At 45.3% G+C, this 20,236-nt stretch overlaps 1 long non-coding RNA gene across 1 annotated transcript; it reads left to right on the forward strand.

Annotated features, from left to right (window-relative positions):
- The first annotated feature begins 5,454 nt into the window (after window positions 1-5,454).
- Window positions 5,455-8,602, forward strand: LOC145721272 (uncharacterized). Its single transcript, XR_014144869.1, has 2 exons — window positions 5,455-6,290; window positions 6,507-8,602. It is a non-coding gene; the product is annotated as an uncharacterized LOC145721272 (long non-coding RNA).
- Window positions 8,603-20,236: the final 11,634 nt, after the last annotated feature.

Genomic DNA, 20,236 nt, shown 5'->3' on the forward strand with positions numbered 1-20,236 from the left:
TTGGTCTGATCTTCCCACACAGTTACCCTGATCAGGTCAGTTCTCTGCTCTGACTGTTGAATCCCGATTTCCCTTGTGATACATCCAAACTCTCTATCAGGAAACACAAGGCCCCACAGAGCCCAGCCTCATCTCCTCCTACCGCTTCTGCCTTCCACTTTTCTCTCGGGCACCTGTGAGCTGCTTAAAACCGCATAGCACCGCTTATCATCTCCACTCACTTTCTCCAGTTTTTCCCTTTCCCTGGGACACTGCCCCTCCCTCACCGACCTCCACCCCTGCCTAACTCTTACTCATTCTTTGAGGCACAGCACAAGGATCATCCCCTTGAGGAAGCCTTGCCAGGCCTCCCTCACCCCACCCCAGCCACCTGGCAAGGGTAGGTGCCTTTTCCACAGCACTTCTAGGACCCAGGTAAGTCATCTGCCCTTAGCCCTTTCTGGCTATGTTGTGCACCCAGAATGTTCACGTGCCATTCTTCCCATCTGACTGAGCTCCTCCAGGGCCAGAGTTCTGTTCTACTCATCTCTACACCACCAGCTGCCAGTCACAGCCCTGGCAAAAAGTAAAAACTAAGTGTTGAATGAATGAATCTTCAGGGGACTTGACGTAACAACTTATGAGTGGAAATGAGAAGTCTAGGGTAATTCCAAGTTTGAGCGGCTGGACAGTGATAATGTCCATAAGCATAGGAAATAGAGGATGAGTGAAGGTTTAGGGAGCAGATGGCCACCTGCATCAAGTAGAGACTTCACCAGGTAGTTGGGTCTAAGTACACTTCTAGAGTTCAGGAAAGCACTCATCTGGTAAGAGATATCATTTGGGGAATCACTGCAATGGGAAAATTCCCCAGAGGGGGGTCTAGAGCAGGACAAATAGTGGAGGAAACCCTGAGCAACACTGGCATTAAAAGGTGGGCAGAGAAAGACAACCCCATGCAAATGACATGACAGAGGGGGAGTGGCCAGGGAGGTAAGAGCTACTCCATCAGAGTGATGCCAACCAAACCAAGGGAGGAGTGCCTTTCCAGAAGAGTGACATGGTTTCCCAAAGCAGCAGTCAGGACCACACTTCTTCAGCGATGGGCATGGCCCTTTATAATCTAGCCTTTGCCTACATTTCCCACCTCATCCCCTCACACTGTAGATCCCAGCTTGTCTATATGGTTTAGAATTCCTTGACTATGCTCTGCCATTTCACCCTCCTGTACCTTTGCCCGGTCATTCCCTCTGCCTGTGAGGTCCACATCCACCCACTCTGAAACCGTCATCAATCAAATGCTCTCTTGAGCTTTTCCTCCTATAAAGCCTTCTTAGCCTGTCCCCCGCCAAAAGAGTGAGTTGACCACTTCCTCCTGTAGGCCTGCACTCTTCTGTCAACCTGGCTCTTATAGATCACCTGTAACACTGTATTTTTGTTTCCATGCTTGAGTTGTCTAGGAGCATGGGCTGTCTTATTTATTTCTATAATGCCAAGACCAGACACATAGTCCGGCATAAAGTCAGAAACCCATATATTTTTTTGAATGAGAAAGAATAAAGGACTATGCACATCAACATCACTCAGAGAACAAAGCAACAGAAGTGCAAAAATCAAAATCTGGTTAATTAAAGGTTCTCCTTTTTTGGGATTTGGCTGAGGTCTTCTTGGAAATGCCCAGGTTAAACAGTACATAGGATGCTTTAAGGGAGTTCTGCCCTGGCCTATATAAGCTCCTGAACATAGCTGCAAATGAACTAATCTGGGTGGGAGGGAGCACCTTTGTGGGGTTATAGAGAAACATCCGTTTGTGTTGAGGCTGCCAAACTGCCTTTCCCTTGCCCCAAGTGCACTGAGAGTGTCTCATAAATGTTAAATAATTATAATGACCATGCTCAAGTGGTGTCAGTGGTCATAAAATCTAGCTTTTATGGATGATTCCCTAGTCTCCTGGTGGGTGGTTAGAAACTGAGCAGGCCTGATGGCCAGAGGTCTCCATACAGGCTGCATCTGAGAGACCTATAAGCTTGGGTGGCAGAAAGGGGATCCAATCACAAGCTGGGACGCCCAACCATTGATTGATTGAGGAAGGCCACCCACACTGAGCCTTCTGGAATCCATTGGTGAGTCATTGGTGGGCCAAAGGATTATGTCTTCAATATGGGCCATTGGACCTGATACCGAGGCATTTCCTGCTTACAGCTTAGGGGAGCTATCCTTAATGAGGGTGATGACCTGTAGGTCCAGATGAGAGGAAAACCCTAGTCTCATTTATCCCTCGTGGGGCATGGCTTCCTAAGCTTTTTCTGATTGTATACTCTCCAGGAGACCTCAATTTACATTCATTCATTCATGACATCATTATTTATCTGTTGTATTCATTCTTTCCATGGACATTAACTAAGTACCTGGGCTAGATGTTAAAAGTACAGAGATAAATAAGACATGGTTCCCACCCTTGTTGGGTCAACTGTAAGGAGGTAAGTAAGACACCAATTTTCACATAATGTGTTCACTATATATAGCCATTGAGGTATGTACAAAGGGAAGAATGGCTACCAGAGAGGTGACATTTGTAAAGGATGAACAGAGTACCACCAGGCAGGTAAAAGGGAGGAAGAGGGGATACCGGTATCCAGGGGGGCGGAGGAGGCATTTGAAACAATTAGACACATAGAGTGAGAGCAGTGCCAAAATAGGGGTGACGACCAGGACCTCTACTTCCATAATTCCAGGGGCTACAACTCACATCAGCATCTACAGTCATGCAGCGCATAATCAGCCCCCCACGCCCCTAGTCAGGAGACCTGGGCTTAATTCCTGGCTCTGCTTCTAACTAGCTGTATGATGCTCTTGGACAGTGCTCTTCCTGTTTTTCAGTCTCTTCAAGTGCAGAATAAAGAAGCTGGACTGGATAGCTTCCAAGTATCCTCCTCCCTCTAGAGTCCTCTATGAATCTGTGAGTCTAAGCAGAGCTGAAATGACATGGGGGTTAAAGCTTGTCCTCTGGGACTGAATTGGGTATTGTCCTTGGAAATGAGACTTTAATCTTCACCCAAGTCTTGATTTGTACATAGGCTGATAAACATGGATGTGTAGACTAAACGGGAAATTGAGGATCACTTAACCCAAGTGGTTCCTTTTTGAGAACATGAGACTAAGGACCAGAGAGAGCAAATGATTCACCCAGAGGGAAACAGCAAATTGGATCAAGACCAAGACTCAGGTTAGGACAGAAGTGTTCTTTGCACCAAGCCAAGTAGTTACCAAGTTTGACCCTGAGTCCCTCCAGAACTCTGTCATGGCAGAGCACCCAGTTGACCAAACCTATAGATCTAGGACCATAGCACACTTGCACCTGGTATTTCTGTGAAATATGGGACTTCCAAACCCTTTACCTCAGAAGTAAATTCAATCTATGTAAATATTCAAGTTGCTTTAGACATGGCCAAGATATTTTAAACACCATCCATTCTGACACCCAAACAAGAACCCAAGTGTGATCCTAGCTCCTCCCTCTCCCTCCTATTGTCTCCTGCCAGATCCCAAACATGTCCCTCTCCCTGTGCCACCACCAACATGTTCCAGAGTCACACCCTCTCCTCCCTAGGCTATTGTATCAGTGGGCTAACTGGTCTCCCATCCTGCCGTGCATCTTCCTCTGTGCAGCCACCATGACAGTGGTGACTCTCCCCTGCTCTGGGCAAGCTGGGGACGCTCCCACACCTGCCAGATAAAACCCAAACTCTGCAGCGTGGCATACCACACCTTTTGCGATTCTGCCCCTCCCCTCCCTTCACACTCCACAAGGTGCACGAGGATTACTTATGGGTCTGCAGATATGCCATGCTCTCTCGGGTCTCCGTACCTTTCCTCAGACTGTTTCCTATGCCCAGAAGGCTTCCCCTCCTCAAATCCATCTGCCTTGTACATCCCTCTTGTACTAGTCTGCTCCAGGTGCAAAATACCACAGACTAAGTGGTACAAAAAACAGATTTTATTTCCTCACAGTTCTGAAGGCCAAAATCCATGATCAAGATGTAGGAAAATTCAGTTTCTGATGAGAACCCTCTTCCTGCTTAGGGACAGCCACCTTCTCTCATGACTTTACATGGCCTTTCCTCTTTGTGTGCATGGGAAGGGAGCTCCCCAGGATCTCTGCCTCTTCTTACAAGGACACCAATCCTATTGGACTAGGGCCCTACCCTAACGAACCTCATTTAACCTAATTACCTCCCTAAAGGTCATACCTGCAAATACAGTCACATTCAGGGTTAGATCTTCAATATATGAACTTAGGGGAGAAGGACAAAATTCAGTCCATAGCACATCCATTACAGCTCTTATCTCTACGAATCAGGATGATTTATTTTCGTATCTGTCTTCTCTACTGGCTTCCGAGTTCTTATGGAAACTCAGAATGGTCTCTGAATCCTTTTATCAGTGAGGACCGGTCCAGGTTTTGTGAGGCCAAGGCCTGAGGCTTATAAGGTCTGGTGCGTCCTCATTAAGAAAAGGGTTAAAAATTAGGTATGAAGTGAATTTAGAAAGGGCCTGTGGAGTTAAGCTTTATGGCTTCACAGTGTATCTGCCTCTGGGCTAATAATACAAAGCCTCACTGGGGGCTAGAAAGACCACAGGTTGGGCTGCATTCCAACTTCTCCTTTCTTTTTGGGCAGATAAGTTCATTATCTGCACCTCAGTATTTCCGCATATCTAAAATGGGCTTGTAATACCTGCCGTGTGAGGTCTTTTTGAAAATGTGATTAGATAATCTGAAAAGATATTCTATACTTGTTTATGTGCTCACTGCCTGCATTCCCAACTAGAAGGTGTGCTCTGTGAAGAAGGGGACTTGCCCCGGTCACTGCTGAATCCCAGCGCCACGATGGTGCCCTGAAATGGCTAGATGCTCAACAACACTGTTGACAGAAAGAACGCAGTACTCGGTAGTCCCTGAAAGACTGGTGCCTGGTACCCATCAGTAAGTAAGTTTTCCCTCTTGAAACTATTGCTATTATCAGTGAATCTTAGTTAAGTGAATTTCCTAAGGAAGAGACAGAACATACCAATGCTCAGAAGACAAAAATCACTGTATGCTAGACTCTGGGGAGCATTATAATTCAAAACCTCTTACTGTCCTAAAATGTTTTTAAAGCTAGGATAATAAAATATCTGGGGGACACCTGGGTGGCTCAGTTGGTTAGGCGACTGCCTTCGGCTCAGGTCATGATCCTGGAGTCCCAGGATCGAGCCCCACATCGGGCTTCCTGCTCAGCGGGGAATCTGCTTCTCCTTCTGACCCTCCCCCCTCTCATGCTCTCTGTCTCTATCTCATTCTCTCTCTCAAATAAATAAATAAAATCTTTAAAAAATAAATAAATAAATAAATAATAAAATATCTGGAAGGAAGAAAAGAAGAAAAAAATCGGGGGAGGGAGAAAGGGAGGGGGAGAGAGAAAGTGAGGGTGCGGGGGTGCGGGGGAGATGGAGAGAGACAGCCAAACAACACAGAAAACCCTCCAGGCAGTGGGTAGAATCAAAACAGGAAAGCCCCAGAAATTTGACATGGTTTCTCTGAAGACTAAGAGCTTATTTATTCCTTGTGCAGCAGCTACCTCCATAAGCTCCAGGGAGTAGAGGGTACTAGTAGGTGCTCTCCAGTGGGCTGATGAAGTGGGGGCAGGAGCAGCCTCAGCAGACAACCTCGAATCGTGCCAAGCCCCAGTCTCTTGCAGCTTGGAGCTGAAAAGCCAATCCTCCAACTTGGCTCTGAACTCTTCACCCCACTCAATTAAGAGAAATCCCATCAAAAACCCCAAATTAAGTCTGCTTGGCCTGACCTTGATGATTCAAGCTAAAGAGACATCGCTGCTCCTGGAAGAATCTGTCATTTTTAAATGGCTCACACTGATGGTGGAGGAATTCAGAGAGAGGTAGACTGAATCCCTGCACTCAAGAGCTGAGAGGGACTTAGCACTCACAGAGCGCATGTCCCAGCAGGGTCACAGAGCCTCGTTAATGTTGCTGGAAGAGATCTCCTAAAGTGATCTGGCTTCCTATACAGGCCATTTAATTCTCACACTTGACCGTGTCAGTAACTCTGACTCATGGTTCAAGAATAAGAGTGTGGCCTCGGCTTCACAGACCTTATTTCATTTCTCACTAAGCTTCCTAGGCACCGTGTGAACTTAACCAAGTGACTTCACCTTTCTTGGACTCCATTTTAATTTCACCGTCCACAGGACAGTTAATGGTATTTATCTCACATTCCTGTTGTCAAGATGAAGATAGCATTTACTTAAAAGCAGGTGCTTTTAGGGGCGCCTGGGTGGCTCAGATGGTTAAGCGTCTGCCTTCGGCTCAGGTCATGATCCCAGGGTTCTGGGATCGAGTCCCGCATCGGGCTCCCTACTAGGTAGGGAGCCTGCTTCTCCCTCTGCCTCTGCCTCTCTCTCTCTCTCTGACTTTCATGAATAAATAAATAAAACATTTAAAAAAAAAAAAAAATTATTAAAAAAAAGCAGGTGCTTTTAGTGCTGAATCAAGGGTGATTTCCCACCTTCTCTCTTCCCCCACCTTCCCTCCACTCCTTTCCAGCTTTGTTCCCAGCAGGTACTGTGACAGACGCAGGGTAGAGTACAGAGTCCTTGCTCAGAGGAGCAAGCTCCACCCCCAGCTGAGCTTCAGTTCCCGTGTCTGTAAAATGTGAAGGTGGTAAGACATGGCCTCTATAGACCCATGCTCCCTGACCAACTTCTTGGACACCACATGACTGTCTGTGTATCCAGGCTGTGGGCCAAGCTGCAGGGACACACAGAAGTCCCTTCCCTGTCCTCTAGGAGCTCAGAGAAGACTCCAGCCAAAGACAAGGAAGAGAAAAAACCCACAGTAAGCATGAAATTATATCAACACTGTAAAGAGTTCAGAAGTCATGGAGAAGGGGGGGAAAGAGCCACATAAGGGGGCCAGTGATGAGATGGTCAAGGGGGAAACCCAAGAAGAACTGCAGTTCTCCTTGTCTGATTAAAAAATAAGAAACAAGGGGGAAAAATGGTAAAACGAAGTAGAAGTTCACCAGTCAGGGCAAACTATTTCTGGGCATCGCACATTGTGAAGATAATCTGGTGCCTACCAACTCCTACATGTATTTAGTCCTCTGGATCCTGTGATTATTAAGGCTGGTGGGAAGGAGTATAAAATCAAAGGAGACTGAAAAAGAAAGAAAATGAAAGAAGAGGAGGAAAGAGGAAGGAAGAAAGGAAGGAAACTACCTTTGGTTTCACTTTTATGTCCTAAATCCCATAGCAGGTCCCTTCACTTATTCACTCCATGAATGGAAAAAAAGAGGGGAGCAGGGGAGGAAGAAAGAAGGGTGGAAGGAAAGAAGAAACCTGTAAGGTGGATAATATCTTCTTTGTAAACATGAGGATAGCAAAGCCAGGAGATGAAATGCCTGGCCTAAGGCCACACAGCAGTAAGAAGCAGAGGCAGGATTGAAAGCTAACTATGCCTGACTCCAAAGCTCATGCTCCTTTCAAGGTATCCTGATGCCTGGGGCAGAGTCTACTATATCCCCCAAATGGTGGAATAAATGGAAAGGGATAGTCTGAAGGGCCAGGACATCACGGACGCAGGAATATATAAAGAACAGAGGCAAGACCCCTTCCATGTGCCCAAGGAATCCTGCCACTCCTGCTACTGACATTCCCCCCCTGGGCAAATTGCCTAATCTCGGATACCCCCAGTGGCCTTATCTGTAAAGTCCTTTGATGAAGGAGACTAGATTAGCTAAACTCTTGAGCTCCCTGACAGCTTGAAGTCCTTAGAGTCTACTCACATCACAGAATTTCATACCTAGAAAGGACTGTTGAAATTAGTCTTTCTCAAGCTTGAGAAATGGCTAGCTCCTATGGCAGCAATCTCCATTTAGCCCCTTTATCTGTTCTCTTTTTTTTTTTCATAGTGAAAGAATTTTTAGTTGGTCACAAGGATGCCCAGCTAAAGAGATTTCTTAGCCTTCCTTGAAGGTAGGGGTGGACACATGACCAAATTATGGGCAGGGGGATGTGAAAAGAAATGACATGTGCAACTTCTGCCCTTAAAAGGAAATGCTAGACTCTCACCTTTCCTCCCATCCTCCTTCCTACTGGATGGAATACAGACTTGACGGCAGGAACTAGAACCGCCATCTTGGATCACAAGATGGAAGGCATGTGTTGAGGACTACAGAGCAACATGATGGAAAAAGCTGAGATCCTGACGCTTAAGAAGCCATCATTCTAGCCCTGGGGCGCCTATCTGGACTTTATAGGAGAGAAATAAATTCCTACTTGTTTATGCCACTGTCTTCTAACAAATACATCCCTTTTAAAGAAAAAAAAATTCAGAGGTTCCCCAATTTGGGAAACACACTGCACAGAAAGTGAAACGGGGAACATTTTAGATGTTTTCAGGGTTTTGCCACACTCATACATATAAACGCCAAGGGGGCTGCTTAAATCTCATGTCTGTCCATGGAAAAAAGGGGTGAGGGAGGGTCATCTAGATAAGCAGGATTATGTTTACATTGAGTGGAGAAAGGGCTGGATAATCATTTAATGTATATGTGAAATTATAAAAATGATCACAACACTTTTTAATTGCCCTCACCCCCACCTTAAGCCCAGGGACCAGAGGAGCCAATTTAGAGGGAAAATGTTGAGTCCAATTGTTTCAAACTAAATTCCAATATGACTTCAGGGCAATATCTAGTAGAGCCAGAGGTCCTGAGAGGATGAGTAAGGACAAGGTGCAGTTGAAATCAGAACTCCAGGGCCCAAACCTGCCTCAACCACAATACCACGGTTTTCATCTGGATTCCACACTGAGGGTCCACACAAGAGTTCAAAGAGCTCTGTTGTTCACATTTCAATAAGTGAAACCTTCTGGTTAATAGAGGAAGGAACTAGTATCCAGAAAGAGGAAGTGACTTGCCCACAACCGCACAGTGAGAAGCAGCCAAGTTCCCAGGCCTAAAAATCAGCCTCTTCACCTGAATCAGAGCTACCGAACAGACCACACAGCTTCTAACCCAGGGACAACGTGACAAGACTCCTGGAGTCCCTCAGCCCACTCTTACCCCAGAGATGGAGCTTCCCTTTCGTTCATAGTGACCCTCTCAACTCCATTGGTATTTCAACCAGAAGAGAAAGAACCTTTGACCACCACAGGTGGTCAGAGTCTAAGGATGAGCCCGGTGAATTCCCATACAGGCCCCAGAAAGTCACGGGTCACCCAGCCTGCTCAGCTGACCCAGAGAGAGGGGATTTCTTTCCAGGTCAGGATGGCTGTGACAGCAGATGGAGGGAAGGTCATAATTCCTGTAGCATTGCGATCACGACCAAAGGTCACTTCTGCCCTGAAGAAACAATCAGGTAAGTGCCTGGTGTCAAGAACAGGCCACCAAATGCTTGGGCCCTGGTGTTGGCCACACGGGTTAAGATTAGAAGTGTTTATTCATAGGAATGATGCAGAAGTTCCCAGTTCTCAAAGGGCTTTTTACACACATTATCTCATTACATACAATGCTAGAGGGAAGGTCCCTTATGATACTGTAATAGACACCAGAGGCCCATCATCTCGCTAAAATGTAAACTCCTCCAGGGCAGGGGATTATGTGGACTTTGTTCACTACTATTTCCCTCGTGTTTACAACACTAAACTGAGAGTGATGCCCACTGATTATTTACTTCATGAGTGAATAAATGGCTCTGCCGATCCTTCCAACCTAGTCTCATCAATTCCCCCGGAGCACCACTCACTCTCCCTTCTAGTCACACTGAACACCATAGGTCCCCCAGTGACGGAAGTGCTTTCCCAAGCCTGCAGGTTTTAAACATGCTCATTCCTCAGCCTGAAATGGACTCTTCCACCTTTGCCTTCTACTGGACCTTTACACCTCAATCTTGGCATTCAGGGCTGCAGTGGTCAGATCTGCAAGCTGTTCACCAGGCAGGAGTGACCAGCCCAGGGGGCGACTGGAAACTGTTCACCAGGCAGGCGTGACCAGCTGAGGGGGCGACTGGAAGCAAAATACCTGCTTGGGCTCTGCTGGCCAAGCTGTGCGCTCCGGTATGGGGCTGCATTTGCCCAGAAAAAAGGGGGGGGCACCTTTTTCAAATTTTCATGAAGGTTTCATAAGGGTTGTTGTGGCCCTGTGGACATCAGTTCCTCCGGGGGGCCTTTGCCCATACTCCAGAGTAGTTGAGGATCCACTAACAATGTCTGATCTTGTCTCTTCTCCCCTCGAGGCTGTGAGTTCTCCCCCTGTAGGACTGTCTTGTTATAAGTTGTCTCATCCATTAGAACAGTGCCAGATCCACAGTGGGGGTTCAAGAAATGTTTACTGAATGACTGAGTGAATAATGACTGAGCTCTAGAGAAGGAACTGCCTTTCACAGGGTCACACAGCCAGTGATTGGCAGCACTGGCTCAAGCCCCCCAGACCTCCTGGAATTGAGTCCAGAGCTGCCTTCCACGTTAGAAGCCCTCTTTCCTTCTAAATAACCCTTCTAGAAGCCAAGCCTTCAGACACACCTAAGTTAGCAGTGAAGACAAGCCAGAGGAGCTAAATTAATTTTGAGAAGTCTCATGCATCTTTTTCACTAGGTCAGTGAGGGTTACTCATGAAGAGAAATACTTGGGAGGGGGGCTCATTTTTCCACCCCCAATTCATAACTCTATTCGTCACTCTTCACCCAGATTTAAGAGGTGCTAACTGAGTTCCAGCAGGCCCCATGCCTCCAGTGCAGGCTGTCCTGACCAGGCTTTGCCCCCTTGATTCTTAACATGCAAACCTAAACCAAAGTTGCTTTACCAACTGGTTTCTCTAAAGGGTCCCAGAGCTAAAAGCATCTCACACTTGGGTTTTTTGGGATAATGTGATCCAGATCCCCTGAGGACATGCTGCACAGGAGAAAGTGAGGAGGAATGCAGAAAATCACCACATTGGAAGCCAGAAGACCCAGGTCCCTGTCCTGTTTGAGTCGGAAATTCCTCATGGGAAAAGTGATATCTGACCATACAACTGGGCCAGGACTAGAGCTATTTTGCCTGCAGAGGCCAATATTCCCAAGGCAGTGTCAGAAAGATGTGAGTCAAGAGGAGGGCTCTGATCGCCTCCCTAACTAAGGTGGGGTGTGCTAGGTGGAGCAGAGAGAATCCAGGCCTGGTCTCCAGTCGGACTCCACCGCCTTCTCACTCTGTGACCTTGGGCAAATCACCGAACATCTCTGAGCCTCAGGTCCTCATCTGAATAAGAGGATGATACACATTTCTACTCTGAAAGGTTTCTGCTTGTTTGTTTTGTCATACCCTTCTTTCCTTATCTACTTATCTCTAAAGATAACAGAGGAGTGAGTTAAGAGCCTGGGCTCTGGGCTGAGATTTGCAGTGTGATTTTAGGTAAGTTACTTGTGTCTCAATTTTCTCTTTTGTAAAATACTTGTAAAAAATACCGTATTTTGCCCAAATACCTCATGGAGTTGTTACAGGAACTAAAAGAAACTAAAGTATATAATAAAGTACTTATTTAGTAAGTACTAAACAAGTGTGAACTACTCTTACAGGATAAGTCTAACCTTAAATTATTAAGAAAGCCAGAACACAGCATAAAGGGCAGAGAACCTACATTCCAGGACCGTTTGGGGATCTTAAATAATTCCTTACCCTCTCTGGGCCTCCATTTATTTCCTCAGTGAAATGAAAGGATAGGGGATCCCTAAGGGTCTTCTAGTCATTCCATTCTGAGGGTCCCGATATCTGCCCTTGGAACCTCCTGCTCCCTTGGGCCTGAAGCATCTGTCTCTGCCGTGAACTCCCTACTCATCCTCATTGACCAGGTTACATTTAATTTCATCTGGGGATGCTTCGCCGAATCACACGGAAACGGGCAAACACACAAAAATGACCACTGGCATCTTCCCTTGCCTTTAGCATAGCATTCACCAGATAGCACTTACTACTTCACTAATCATTAGTTTCTCTCCTCTCCCCACCCAGCAAAGCAGGTACCCCTGGAGGGCGTGGCGCAGGTGGAGTATTACAAAGTGCCTAGGCTATCAAGGCAGATCTGGGCCAACCCGAATTCTGTCCCTACCATCTAGATGATATTCGGGACGTCACTTCAACCCTTATCTAAAAAGAAGCAGACTAATATCTACATCATAGGGTTGTGAGGATTCCATGCAGGGACGGCCAAGAGCTGGGGCACGATAGAGTCACTCGAAAAGGCTGGAAGTCGCTTTTCTGTCTGGAAACGTCCCCCGGGTGTGGCACAAAGACAGCACAAAATACACTGCTGGAGGGCCGCACGCAGTGCTCCGAGCAGCCTGGAAATCCAAAGCCTCCCGCCGCCCCGCCTCCACAAAGAGTTAGCTTTCAACCACTCTTCTGACCCCGGTCCTCTCAAAGCCAGGCGGGGCTGGAAGCCCTGGGCTGCTCCCATTGGGCCCGTGCCGGCCCCGCCCTCCCCCGTCCCCCCCGAGGCCACAGCAGACAAGCGCACCGCCGCTGCACACAGCATTCAGCGCTCGCAGTCTAAGCCGTGGGGGCGGGGCTGAGAAGCAGGGAATTGGGGCCCAGCCGGCCGCACGCCCGGGCCCCAGACCCCCGACGCGGCACCGAGGGCTCCCGAGCCCACATCGGGCTCACCGCGGGGTCGCCGCCCCCGGCACGCGGGACAGGCCCCGCCCCCCCCCCACGCGGGCTTCCAATCAGCGCCTCCTTCCGCCTCCCGCCGCCGGAGTGCTCGGCCACCGGGGCGGCGGGCGCGCGGGAAAGCGGGCAGAGGCGAACCACAAGGCCCGGGCCTCTCAGGCGGCGGAGGTAACCCTGGGAGAAACACCACTCACCTCCTCTCGGAAGTCAGAAGATACTCCACACGGGAAAGCGACGCAGAGGCTACTACAAAAAGGAAAAGGAGAATTGGAGAGTCACAAAGTGCTCTTGGGAGAAAAAAATTATATATAGAATATAAAAATCCCTACTGCACCCTCCCTCAGAGTCAGAGATCCACTGCTCCCATCACTCAGCTCTATGCCGCCCTTTCACTCCTTCCGCAGCTCCAAGGCCAGCCTCCATCACCTTTGCTGGGCCTCAACCCCCATTCCACGTCCCCCACCAACACCCTGTGCCCGTGCCAACCCCCACGCTGGTTAAAACCCACCTCCCGTCCGCCCTCACCTGCGCCGGCCTCGGGAACACGGCCCAGGAGCACACCACCTTGCTGACTGGTCTCAATAAATTCCTGTCACCAACTCCAAGTCTACTACGTTTCCCGAGGGGATTCCTCCGCGCTAATCTAAAGGACCGTTGACATCTTCTCTCTTACCAGCCCAACACCTCCTCCCCCTGCCTCACAGCACCTAATCTTGCCGCCATTTTACTGCGGAAGTAGTCGCAATCCGGCCACATGGGCCACGTGCCGCCGAGGCCCGCCCCCCGCATCTACATCGGCGCTGGGCCTGAGCCGGCCTTCTGGCTGCCCTCGCGCCTGGGGGTCTGCAGGTGGCTCCGGCCGCCTTCCTAGGCCTCGCCTCCGCTGGCACTCCGTGCCCACGCTCTTCTCGCCCACCCTGTCACTTGCCCCTCTCGCCTAAATCATTCTCCTTGGCACACAAATTTTCTCCTTTAGAAACAAAAGCAAAGCAAAGCCAAACCAGAAACAAAACTTCTGTTCCCTGTCCCTCCAGCTTCCTACCCGTTGCTCTGCACCCTTTACGGAGCAACTCATCAAGAACCTTATATTCCAGTGGTGGTCAAGCTTGTTCGGTTCACCTGCCCTCCGAAAGAATATGGAAAAATTAGGTACTCTAAAGCACATTTTGAAGTTAGTGTCTAAAATTGTTCATTTTAGGGGCGCCTGGGTAGTTCAGCTGGTTAAGGGTCTGCCTTCCGCTCAGGTCATGATCAGAGATCCTAGAATGAAGACCAGCATCAGGCTCCCTGCTCAGTGGGGAGTCTGCTTCTCCCTCGCCCCCTGCTGCTCTCTCTCTGTCAAATAAATAAATAAAATCTTTTTTTAACATTTAAAAAGTTAAATTGTTCATTTTATACTTATGATCTCATCTATCCCTGAATCCCTGACATATATATACATTTGTATATGTCATGCACGGCATTTAGTTTACATGAATGGCCACCAGAAGTTTCCTAGCACTCAATGTCATATACTTTTAATTATTTTAATCAAGAGAATTATGTAAATGCACAATAGAATCTAATTCTTTAAGCCATCATATGAACTTTACCACAAATAAATTCACAAATCTGAAAAAAAATTGTTCATTTTAAGTTTAAATAGTTACAAACATGGTAATTTATGGTAATTTGTAAATATTGAAATTATAAAAGTAGTTTTTCAGGTGTATCCAGCTGAATTTAAATATAGCATTCTGATGCTTACATTTACTTAAAAAATGGATGAAAGAACTAAAGAATCATAAATTTTACATACTTCCTTTTATTCCTTGAACTCAGATTTTTATCCCATTTACCTCCACTCCAGAATCTTAGCCTAGTGAAGATTATTTGATTGAAAGTCGTTTATTCATCATCATACCATATATCTAACAAAAATGTGGATATAAATGGAAATGTAAAATGTTGTGTTTCCTGTATCCATGTGGTTCTAAGTATTAAAAAATTCCATCTGAATTATAATAATCAATAGCACACAATTGATCAAAACAAATACATTATGGATTTTTAAAAATAATTCTTAAACACATAAAGTAAAATTTGATTGGAAATGAATCTCATAATGAAATATATGAGGATTTTCTTTACTCAGTTCATGTACCCATTGGTATACATTTAAGCTTCAATTCTGTTCCTATTTTTCATATTTACAGATGTCAGCACTGAGAAACCTTATTCTCAAAAATAAGTACATGGGGAAAGAGTTTGTTAAAGGAATGTGACTCAATTCTTTGAATTCCTTCTAAGGCATATTCCAAAAACCACATAGTGAACTATCATCAAAAATTATTTTCAGGGGTGCCTGGGTGACTCAGTCGTTAAGCATCTGCCTTTGGCTCAGGTCATGATCCTGGAGTCCTGGGATCGAGCCCTACATCGGGCTCCCTGCTCCGCGGGAAGCCTGCTTCTCCCTCTCCCACTCCCCCTGCTTGTGTTCCCTCTCTTGCTGTCTCTCTCTCTGTCAAATAAATAAATAAAATCTTTTAAAAAAATGATTTTCAAATGTGTATCACTGGATGACAAATCAGTTTGGGGCAGTGTGAGATGCATATTAGACATTTAGGCAGAGATGTCAAAGGAATAATGCATTTTCTGTCTGCTGTGGTGAAAACAGTGGAACTCCGGGCAGCATCAGGATGTGAGAGGTGGCTGCAAAGGCTGACACTGACCCTGACCCTGACCTTAATCTTGACCCTGATCCTGACTGCCAGTGGGATGGGAACAGCACTGAACTGGAGTCAAGATTTGGATTCTAGGGGCGCCCAGGTGGCTCAGTCAGTTAAGTGTCTGCCTTCAGCTCAGGTCATGATCCCAGGGCCCTGGGATGGAGCCCCGCGTCAGGTCCTCTGCTCACCGGGGACTCTGCTTCTCCCTCTCCCCCTGCCTGCCACTTCCCCTGCCTCCTGCTTGTTCTTTCTCTCTCTCTCTCTGTCAAATAAATAAATAAAACCTTAAAAAAAAAAAAAAGACTTAGATTCTAATCACAAGACCTAGTCTCTGTTGGCAGTGTGAGCTTGCCCAAGCTATACAACCTCTCTGAGCCTCCCTTCCCTTTCCCTTTCCCTTGAGCTTGCCCAAGCTATACAACCTCTCTGAGCCTCAGCCCCTTTCCCTTCTGCTAGAGGCAGAAGGAACGCTCACAGGGAACACTGGCATTTTGAGTTCTTTAACTTTCCAAGAGAACAGAATAACACAGATCCAGGCACAGCTGAATCGCCAGCCACACATTCTGAATTTTATTTCTTTTTTTAACTTTTAAATGTAGTAAGTTATACATAATATAAAGTTTTATCATCTTAACCATTTTTAACTGTACAGTTCAGTAGTGTTAAGTATATTCACATTGTTGTACAACCAATTGCCAGAACTTTTTCATCCTGCAAAACTGAAATTCTATACCCATTAACCATTTTGTTCTTTCCTCCCCCAGCCCGACAACCACCATTCTACTTTTTTCCTGTTACTTTGACTATTTTATATACTTCATATAAGTGAAATCATACTTCATTTGTCCTTTTGTGATTGTTTTATTTCACTTAGCATAATGTCCTCAAGGTTCATCATTTATAGCATGTGTCAGAATTTACTTCCTTGTTAAGGCTGAATAACATTCCACTGTAGGTATATACCGACTCTGAATTTTATTTCACCCTGAGATAGGATTTTTTTTCTTTTTTTAAAAGATTAATTTTTTTACTTTAGAGAAAGAGAGCGGGGGGAGGGGCAGAGGGAGACAGGGAGAGAGAGAGAATCTCTAGCAGACTCCCCACTGAGCGTGGAGCCCACCAGGGCTCGATCTCACCACCCTGAGTTCAAGACCTGAGCCAAAATCGATTCGGATGCTTAACTGACTGAGCCACCCACGAGCTCTGAGATAAGAATTTTTCTTTTTCTTTCTTTCTTTCTTTCTTTCTTTCTTTCTTTCTTTCTTTCTTTCTTTCTTTCTCTCTCTCAGAGAGAGAGAGAGAAAGAGCGAGCTTGCGCAGTGGGGGAGGGGGAGAGGGAGAAGCAGGCTCCTTGCTAAGCAGGGAGTCCGACACAGGGCTCGATCCCAGGACCCTGAGATCATGACCTAAGCCAAAGGCAGATGCTTAACCAACTGAGCCACCCAGGCACCCTGAGATAGGATTTTTTCTAATTCAAAAAATACTTACTGATCACCTATGTTTCTGCATATTCATCTGTATATGATGTACCAGACAGATATAAAGTTTACAGTCTACTGTAGACTTAAAAGTTGACCCATTCTCCTATCCTATCTTTTCTTCCATCAATCAAGCCTATGGGTCAGAATATCAAGTTGATACCACAATCTCAGTATTCTAATTTGGAGCCCTGAAACTACCTAGTTCCATCCTCCAAGCGTACAACACGTCTCCAGATCCGTCTTCACACCAATTCAAACGTCTGCCCACCTTCATTCACTCCCTTATAATAGCTGCACAGGTGTCTGTATCTCTCATGAGATTGTAGATCTGTTTGCAAATAAGAAGCAAATAAGATTTTATTCTGTATTCCCAGCACTTTAACAAAGTACTTGGTACCTAGAAATGTTTAATAATTCTTTTTTAAGGTTTACTCCTAAAGTTGGAAAATCTCTCATTTATTCATTCTAAATTATTCAAGTAATTCAAAATTTAAATTCAAAATAATTCAAAAATTACTGCTCGCCTTCTATGAGCCAGGCTCTGTTCTAGGAGACAGACTGTCACGAAGAATAAGGCAAGCTGGATCCCTACTCTCATGGCACATTCTGGTTTGGTGTGGGAGAACCAACAAGCAGTAAAATACCAGGCCCAGACTAGAAGAGAGTGCTGGAGGAACAAGGGCCCGGCTTTATACTGACTTATACTGGGGAGTCAGGAAAGTCCTCTCTGCAGGAGTGTTAGTTAAGCAGAGGCCTAAATGACAAGAAAGAGCCAAGCAGGGGAAGAACATAAGGAAGGGCATTCTGGGCAGAAGGAACAGAGAAGGCAGAGGTCCTGAAGCAGGAATATTGTATTGATGCAGGTTAAAGTCATAGTACTTCTATGTTAGAGATAAGACAATCAAATCAAGGAGAGAAACAGTGATTCGTCCGCCTTTCACAAGGTGGGGGCTAGGTACAGCCAGAAAGTCATCATAGTTAAGGGGTTTGCAGACATTTATCAAAGCAGTCCAATCCCCTAAACTATGAAAAAGAAGTCGCCTGACTGACCTTGATCCCCAGTAAACCCACTTCTCATTCTACACTCTTGCACTGGGCCATTGATCCCATCCACTGCTCGTGGCTTCCTCCACCTGCACTATGTCCATATACTTGTCCACCATCTCCACCAGCTGTTGGCTCCAAAAAGTCTACATCCAGCCCGGATGTCTACTCTGTGGCAGAGATTCTAGCCCCCTACTGGAATGCAGGCTCTATTTTGTCCTGTACATTGCTACATGCCGGAAACCAAAACATTTTCTGGCACCATAGTAGATACTCAATAAATATTTGTTGAAGGAATGAATGAATGAATAACCAAACGCAGACCTATTTTTCCAGTATTCACTGGATGTGTTCACTCAACCTCCCACAAACACCTGAAGTTCAACATATCCATATCTATGACTGTCCTCCAAACTGCCCTTTCCCTATCTCATCTCTCTTAGACATCAGTACACACTCCACCTGCCTGCGCAAGTCAGAAACCTGATTTCTTCCGTGTGATGTCACCCATATCTAATAGGCAATGAGATCTTCTCAGTTCTAGCTCATGATATTCCTAGAATCTGTCCCTGCTTCTATATATCTCCTCTGGGTATGCCTTGGCAAAAAATCTTACCCTTCTCTCCTGGATTAGTATAATAGCCAACCAATTGTCTCATTTTTTTTTTCTTTCTCTCCTACTTAAGCCTCTATTCTGTACAATGTCTGTAAGAGTGATAATTTAAAAAGTATTTTTAAATTGTAAAAGCAACACATTCATTCTAAAGCTATGGAAAGTACAGAAAAAATGAAAAATTGAACAGAAATCATCAATAATTCTACTACACAAAGATAAATCCAGTTATTTATTTATTTATTTATTTATTTATTTATTTATTTATGTATAGTTTCTTCCTCCCTTCTTCCCTCCCTTTTTTCTTTCTTTCTTTCTTCTCCTCTCTCTCTCTCTCTCTTTCTTTCTTTCAAACCAAAACCAGAACCATCGTATTTAAGCTCCGAATTCTTCTTTTTGGGTTGACATTTTATTATGAATGTTTCCTATACCTTTCATTGTTGTCAAATACATTCAGATGCTTTAAAATATTCCATCAATTGGATGTATTATAATGGATTTAATAATTTTCCAATTATTTAACATTTAGATTGTTTCTAATTTGATTATTATAAACAATCTTCAATGTGCATTCTCACACATAAACTTTTGTCTTTATCTCTGATTATTTCCTTATGATAAATTCCTAAAAGTAAAATTATTAGATCAAATTATATGAATGTGCTTAAGGCTCTTGACACTCTTATCAAGTTGCGTCAGAGTAACTTTAAAAAAAATGCAAATCTAAACATATTCTCTTTATTTTTTAAGATTTTTTAAAAAATTTTTATTTATTTATTTAAGAGGTGAGTTCCAGCCCCACGTTAGGTGTTGAGATTACTAAAATAAAATAAAATAGAATAGAATCCTCCACTTAAATATTTCCAGTGAGTCAGACCTTATGTTAAAAATTCATGTCATTTAATCATCAGCCCATTTCATATAGTTATGTTGTCTCCAATGTCCAACTGAAGAAGTGGAGACTCCGTTAGTGGGTGGCTTCTACTGTTAAGTGGCAGAATGGAGACTTAAACCCAACTCTCTCTGCTTCTAAGCCCACATTCCTTATCACTGTATATAATTTGCTTCCTCTCTGAACTTCTTGCCATTTGGATTCCCCTTCTCTGGGTTTCCATAGTAACCTGGGCTTACATCTGTCTTTCTGTTTGTCCATATATCAGTCTCTCTCGCTAGACTGTACATTCCTTGAGGGCAGGAACTATGTCAAAGTCACAGCATAGGAGCTCAGTGAATATTCATTGAATGAATGAGAAATGAATCAACAAACACTGGTTGTACTCTAGTAACTCTGACCTCGGTTTTCCTTAATTTCCTTTGCTGTCACTGATGAGGACTTTATGAGCTTGTCTCCTTGGGGGATCACCATTCATTTCCTCTGATGTCTTGATTCATGCTGGGGTCCTCCAACTGTGCAGAGGTGATATCATGGTCATGGAACTCCTGTGCCAATAAAGGTGGACCCCCAGACAGCATCCCGTGAATCAAGCAGAAAGAAAGATGTTGAGTGGCAGCGCAGGTAGAAAGTTTCTGTTTGCCCACACGTCCCAGAGTAATGAGAGGAAAAGACACACAGAAATAGAAGGCAGAGGCTTAATGGGATGGAAATGGGCCCTGTGTGCGGCAGGAGCTGGCCTCAAAGGATTAAAAAGAAAATGAAAAGTGAAAACTTGGCACATAAGTTTCAATCGGCATGAAAGAGATCAGGTCCACAG

Source organism: Leptonychotes weddellii, chromosome 4 (assembly GCF_054177405.1).
Source record: "Leptonychotes weddellii isolate Sample4059 chromosome 4, ASM5417740v2, whole genome shotgun sequence".
NCBI lineage: Eukaryota > Metazoa > Chordata > Mammalia > Carnivora > Phocidae > Leptonychotes > Leptonychotes weddellii.